This window comes from Balaenoptera ricei, chromosome 5 (genome assembly GCF_028023285.1).
Source record: "Balaenoptera ricei isolate mBalRic1 chromosome 5, mBalRic1.hap2, whole genome shotgun sequence".
In the NCBI taxonomy this organism is placed as follows: Eukaryota; Metazoa; Chordata; class Mammalia; order Artiodactyla; family Balaenopteridae; genus Balaenoptera; species Balaenoptera ricei.
This window is the reverse complement of record NC_082643.1, coordinates 44,188,703-44,196,032: the sequence shown is the minus strand read 5'-3', so window position 1 is coordinate 44,196,032 and position 7,330 is coordinate 44,188,703. Positions and strand designations below refer to the sequence as shown.

Here is a 7,330-nt window from a genome sequence, read left to right as displayed (position 1 = left end):
TTAGTAAAATCTTTTATTTGGTTTATATTTTAAATGTAATACAAAATTTATAAGCCAGAAAATTTAATAGCAAGGAGAAACTAAGCTGGACCATTTAGCAAAACTAAGGGACAACATTCCTTTAAAATAAATCAAAGTTCAATTTTTTTTACCCCATTGATTGTGATTAAACATAACAATCATATTTCAGTTGCAAAAAGTGGAGAAGCACTCAAGCTGAAGAGGTGTGGAGCTGATTTTTGTTGCTTCAGTAAGAGCTCTTCACGAGGTCAGGAGAGAGACCACAGAAGAAAGGAAAGAAAAAAAAGAGCTCTTCACCTATAAGGGACAGACAAAAAATAGGGTTAAATTTTCTCAATCTACTTTTTTATTTTTAATAAAGGTTTAATTTTAGAATCATTTTAGATTTACAGAAAAGTTGCAAAGATAGTACAGAGAGTTCCCATATACCCTGCACCAGTTCCCTTATTGGTTAACATCTTACTGTGGTAGGTTTGCAACCACGAACCAGTGTTGACAGATTATTAATCAAAGCCTATCCTTTATTTAGATTCCTCAGTTTTTACCTAATGTTCCTTTGCTGTTCCAAGATCCCATCTAGATGGTGTATTACCTTTAGTCATCATGTTTCCTTAGGCTCCTCTAAACTGCAATAGTTTCTCAAACATTCCTTGTTTTTGATGGTCTTGACAGTTTTGAGGAGAATCTGCCTCAATTTTTGTATTTTGTACAATGGGCCTCAATTTTTGTTTGTCTAATGTTTTTCTCATGGTTAGACTGGAGTTGTGGGGTTATGAGAGGAAAACCCTAGAGGTAAGGTGCCAATCTCATCACATCATTTTAGGGGTACATGCTATCAACAGGACACCACTGATGATGTTAACTTTGATATTAACTGGCTGAGGTAGTTTTGTCAGGTTTTTCCACTGTGAACTTAGTTTTATCCCTCCTTTTCATACTATATATTTTGAAAGAAAGTTGCTATGCAAACCCACACTTAAGGGGTGGTTAATTATACTCTATCTCCCTGGGGGAGGCGTACCTACATAAATTATTTAAAATTCTGTATTTCTGGGAGATTTGTCTATTCTCCCTTCCTTGTTTGTTTTTAACATTTTTATTGGAGTATAATTGCTTTACAATGTTGTGTTAGTTTCTGCTGTATAACAAAGTAAATCAGTTATATGTGTACATATATCCCCATATCCCCTCCCTCTTTTTTTTTTAATGTCTGAAAAATTTATATGAACATATTTCCATACAAATAACCCAATGAAAGTTTTGTATTAGTTGTTTTGTTTGTTTGTTTTTTTATACTGCAGGTTCTTATTAGTCATCAATTTTATACACATCAGTGTATACATGTCAATCCCAATCGCCCAATTCAGCACACCACCATCCCCACCCCACCGCAGTTTTCCCCCCTTGGTGTCCATATGTCTGTTCTCTACATCTGTGTCTCAACTTCTGCCCTGCAGACCGGCTCATCTGTACCATTTTTCTAGGTTCCACATACATGTGTTAATACACGATATTTGTTTTTCTCTTTCTGACTTACTTCACTCTGTATGACAGTCTCTAGATCCATCCACGTCTCAACAAATGACCCAATTTCGTTCCTTTTTATGGCTGAGTAATATTCCATTGTATATATGTACCACAACTTCTTTATCCATTCGTCTGTCCATGGGCATTTAGGTTGCTTTCATGACCCGGCTAATGTAAAGAGTGCTGCAATGAATATTGGGGTGCATGTGTCTTTCTGAATTATGGTTTTCTCTGGGTATACGCCCAGTAGTGGGATTGCTGGATCATATGGTAAATCTATTTTTAGTTTTTTAAGGAACCTCCATATTGTTCTCCATAGTGGCTGTATCAATTTACATTCCCACCAACAGTGCAAGAGGGTTCCCTTTTCTCCACATCCTCTCCAGCATTTGTTGTTTGTAGATTTTCTGATGATGCCCATTCTAACTGGTGTGAGGTGATACCTCATTGTAGTTTTGATTTGCATTTCTCTAATAATTAGTGATGTTGAGCAGCTTTTCATGTGCTTCTTGGCCATCTGTATGTCGTCTTTGGAGAAATGTCTGTTTAGGTCTTCTGCCCATTTTTGGATTGGGTTGTTTGTTTCTTTAATATTGAGCTGAATGATCTGTTTATATATTTTGGAGATTAATCCTTTGTCCGTTGATTCGTTTGCAAATATTTTCTCCCATTCTGAGGGTTGTCTTTTCGTCTTGTTTATGGTTTCCTTTGCTGTGCAAAAGCTTTGAAGTTTCATTAGGTCCCATTTGTTTTTTTTTGTTTTTATTTCCATTACTCTAGGAGGTGGATCAAAAAAGATCTTGCTGTGATTTATGTCATAGAGTGTTCTTCCTATGTTTTCCTCTAAGAGTTTTATAGTGTCCGGTCTTACATTTAGGTCTCCAATCCATTTTGAGTTTATTTTTGTGTATGGTGTTAGGGAGTGTTCTAATTTCATTCTTTTACATGTAGCTGCCCAGTTTTCCCAGCACCACTTATTGAAGAGACTGTCTTTTCTCCATTGTATATCTTTGCCTCCTTTGTCATAGATTAGTTGACCATAGGTGCGTGGGTTTATCTCTGGGCTTTCTATCTTGTTCCATTGATCTATGTTTCTGTTTTTGTGCCAGTACCATATTGTCTTGATTACTTTAGCTTTGTAGTATAGTCTGAAGTCAGGGAGTCTGATTCCTCCAGCTCCGTTTTTTCCCCTCAAGACTGCTTTGGCTATTCGGGGTCTTTTGTGACTCCATACAAATTTTAAGATGATTTGTTCTAGTTCCGTAAAAAAATGCCATTGGTAATTTGATAGGGATTGCATTGAATCTGTAGATTGCTTTGGGTAGTATAGTCATTTTCACAATGTTGATTCTTCCAATCCAAGAACATGGTATATCTCTCCATCTGTTGGTATCATCTTTAATTTCTTTCATCAGTGTCTTATAGTTTTCTGCATACAGATCTTTTGTCTCCCTAGGTAGGTTTATTCCTAGGTATTTTATTCTTTTTGTTGCAACGGTAAATGGGAGTGTTTCCATAATTTCTCTTTCAGATTTTTCATCATTAGTGTATAGGAATGCAAGAGATTTTTCTACATTAATTTTGCATACTGCAACTTTACCAAATTCATTGATTAGCTCTAGTAGTTTTCTGGTGGCATCTTTAGGATTCTCTATGTATAATATCATGTCATCTGCAAACAGTGACAGTTTTACTTCTTCTTTTCTAATTTGTATTCCTTTTATTTCTTTTTCTTCTCTGATTGCCGTGGCTAGGACTTCCAAAACTATGTTGAATAATCATGGTGAGAGTGGACATCCTTGTCTCGTTCCTGATCTTAGAGGAAATGTTTCCAGTTTTTCACCATTGAGAATGATGTTTGCTGTGGGTTTGTCGTATATGGCCTTTATTATGTTGAGGTAGGTTCCCTGTATGCCCACTTTCTGGGGAGCTTTTATCATAAATGGGTGTTGAATTTTGTCAAAAGCTTTTTCTACATCTATTGAGATGATCATATGGTTTTTATTCTTCAATTTGTTAATATGGTGTATCACATTGATTGATTTGCGTATATTGAAGAATCCTTGCATCCCTGGGATAAATCCCACTTGATAGTGGTGTATGATCCTTTTAATGTGTTGTTGGATTCTGTTTGCTAGTATTTTGTTGAGGATTTTTGCATCTATATTCATCAGTGATATTGGCCTGTAATTTTCTTTTTTTGTAGTATCTTTGTCTGGTTTTGGTATCAGGGTGATGGTGGCCTCATAGAATGAGTTTGGGAGTGTTCCTTCCTCTGCAATTTTTTGGAAGAGTTTGAGAAGGATGGGTGTTAGCTCTTCTCTAAATGTTTGATAGAATTCACCTGTGAAGCCATCTGGTCCTGGACTTTTGTTTGTTGGAAGATTTTAAATCACAGTTTCAATTTCATTACTTGTGATTGGTCTGTTCATATTTTCTGTTTCTTCCTGGTTCAGTCTTGGAAGGTTATACCTTTCTAAGAATTTGTCCATTTCTTCCAGGTTGTCCATTTTATTGGCATAGAGTTGCTTGTAGTAGTCTCTTAGGATGCTTTGTATTTCTGCAGTGTCTGTTGTAACTTCTCCTTTTTCATTTCTAATTTTATTCATTTGAGTCCTCTCCCTCTTTTTCTTGATGAGTCTGGCTAATGGTTTATCAATTTTGTTTATCTTCTCAAAGAACCAGCTTTTAGTTCTATTGATCTTTGTTATTGTTTTCCTTGTTTCTATTTCATTTATTTCTGCTCTGATCTTTATGATTTCTTTCCTTCTGCTAACTTTCGGTTTTATTTGTTCTTCTTTCTCTAGTTCCTTTAGGTGTAAGGTTAGATTGTTTACTTGAGATTTTTCTTGTTTCTTGAGGTAGGCTTGTATAGCTATAAACTTCCCTTTTAGAACTGCTTTTGCTGCATCCCATAGGTTTTGGATCGTCGTGTTTTCATTGTCATTTGTCTCTAGGTTTTTTTTTATTTCCTCTTTGATTTCTTCAGTGTTCTCTTGGTTATTTAGTAATGTATTGTTTAGCCTCCATGTGTTTGTGTTTTTCCCCCTGTAATTGATTTCTAATCTCATAGCGTTGTGGTCAGAAAAGATGCTTGATATGATTTCAATTTTCTTAAATTTACTGAGGCTTGATTTGTGACCCAAGATGTGATCTATCCTGGAGAATGTTCTGTGTGCACTTGAGAAGAAAGTGTAATCTGCTGTTTCTGGATGGAATGTCCTATAAATATCAATTAAATCTATCTGGTCTATTGTGTCATTTAAAGCTTCTGTTTCCTTATTTATTTTCATTTTGGATGATCTGTCCATTGGTGTAAGTGAGGTGTTAAAGTCCCCCACTATTATTGTGTTACTGTCGATTTCCCCTTTTATAGCTGTTAGCAGTTGCCTTATGTATTGAGGTGCTCCTATGTTGGGTGCATATAGATTTATAACTGTTATATCTTCTTCTTGGATTGATCCCTTGATCATTATGTAGTGTCCTTCCTTGTCTCTTGTAACATTCTTTATTTTAAAGCCTATTTTATGTGATATGAGTATAGCTACTCCAGCTTTCTTTTGATTTCCATTTGCATGGAATATCTCTTTCCATCCCCTCACTTTCAGTCTGTATGTGTCCCTAGGTCTAAAGTGGGTCTCTTGTAGACAGTATATATATGGGTCTTGTTTTTGTATCCATTCAGCAAGCCTGTGTCTTTTGGTTGGAGCATTTAATCCATTCACGTTTAAGGTAATTATCGATATGTGTGTTCCTATGACCATTTTCTTAATTGTTTTGGGTTTGTTTTTGTAGATCCTTTTCTTCTCTTGTGTTTCCCACTTAGAGAAGTTCCTTTAGCATTTGTTGTAGAGCTGGTTTGGTGGTGCTGAATTCTCTTAGCTTTTGCTTGTCTGTAAAGCTTTTGATTTCTCCATCAAATCTAAATGAGATCCTTGCTGGGTAGAGTAATCTTGGTTGTAGGTTCTTCCCTTTCATCACTTTAAGTATATCATGCCACTCTCTTCTGGCTTGTAGAGTTTCTGCTGAGAAATCAGCTGTTAACCTTATGGGAGTTCCCTTGTATGTTATTTATCGTTTTTCCCTTGCTGCTTTCAATAATTTTTCTTTGTCTTTAATTTTTGCCAATTTGATTACTATGTGTCTTGGTGTGTTTCTCCTTGGGTTTATCCTGTATGGGACTCGCTGTGCTTCCTGGGCTTGGGTGGCTATTTCCTTTCCCATGTTACGGAAATTTTCGACTATAATCTCTTCAAATATTTTCTCTGGTCCTTCCTCTCTCTCTTCTCCTTCTGGGACCCCTATAATGTGAATGTTGTTGCGTTTAATGTTGTCCTAGAGGTCTCTTAGGCTGTCTTCATTTCTTTTCATTCTCTTTTCTTTAGTCTGTTCCGCAGCAGTGAATTCCACCATTCTGTCTTCCAGGTCACTTATCCGTTCTTCTGCCTCAGTTATTCTGCTATTGATTCCTTCTAGTGTAGTTTTCATTTCAGTTATTGTATTGGTCATCTCTGTTTGTTTGTTCTTTAATTCTTCTAGGTCTTTGTTAATCATTTCTTGCATCTTCTCGATCTTTGCCTCCATTCTTATTCTGAGGTCATGGATCATCTTCACTATCATTTTTCTGAATTCTTTTTCTGGAAGGTTGCCTATCTCCACTTCATTTAGTTGTTTTTCTGGGGTTTTATCTTGTTCCTTCATCTGGTATATAACCCTATGCCTTTTCATCTTGTCTATCTTTCTGTGAATGTGGTTTTTGTTCCACAAGCTGCAGGATTATAGATTTTCTTGCTTCTGCTGTCTGCCCTCTGGTGGTTGAGGCTATCTAAGAGGCTTGATGGGAGACTCTGGTGGTGGGTAGAGCTGACTGTTGCTGTGGTGGTCAAAGCTCAGTAAAACTTTAATCCACTTGACAGTTGATGGGTGGGGCTGGGTTCCCTCCCTGTTGGTTTTTTTGCCTGAGGCAACCCAACACTGGAGGCTACCTGGGCTCTTTGGTGGGGCTAATAACAGACTCTGGGAGGGCTCACACCAAGGAGTACTTCCCAGAACTTCTGCTGCCAGTGTCCTTGTCCCCACGGTGAAACAGAGTCCCCCCCCCCTCTGCAGGAGACCTTCCAACACTAGCAGGTAGGTCTGGTTCAGTCTCCCCCGGTGTCACTGCTCCATCCCCTGGGTTCCAATGCACACACTTTTTGTGTGCGCCCTCCAAGAGTGGGGTCTCTGTTTCCCCCAGTTCTGTCGAAATCCTGCAATCAATTCCCACTAGGCTTCAAAGTCTGATTCTCTATGAATTCCTCCTCCCGTTGCCGGACCCCCAGGTTGGGAAGCCTGACGTGGGGCTCAGAACCTTCACTCCAGTGAGTGGACTTCTGTTGTATGAGTGTTCGCCAGTCTGTGAGTCACCCACCCACCAGTTATGGGATTTGATTTTACTCTGATTGCGCCCCTCCTACCATCTCATTGTGGCTTCTCCTTTGTCTTTGGATGTGGGGTATCTTTTTTGGTGAGTTCCAGTGTCTTCCTGTCGATGATTGTCCAGCAGCTAGTTGTGATTCTGGTGTTCTCACAAGAGAGAGTGAGAGCACGTCCTTCTACTCCGCCATCTTGGTTCCTCCTCCTCCCCTCCCTCTTGCATCTCCCTCCCACCCTCCCTATCCCACCCCTCTAGGTGTTCACAAATCACTGAGCTGATCTCCCTGTGCTATGCAGCTGCTTCCCACTAGCTATCTATTTTACATTTGGTAGTGTATATATGTCAGTGCTACTCTCTCATTTCATC

At 38.2% G+C, this 7,330-nt stretch overlaps 1 protein-coding gene across 1 annotated transcript in view; it reads right to left on the bottom strand.

Moving 5' to 3' along the window:
• Positions 1-7,330, bottom strand: part of LOC132365853 (placenta-specific gene 8 protein) — a 35,476-nt gene continuing 28,146 nt past the window's right edge. Inside the window, exon 5 of the mRNA XM_059922731.1 lies at positions 1-318. The gene's annotated coding sequence lies outside the window, so the exon portion shown is untranslated. The remainder of the gene's footprint in view (positions 319-7,330) is intronic.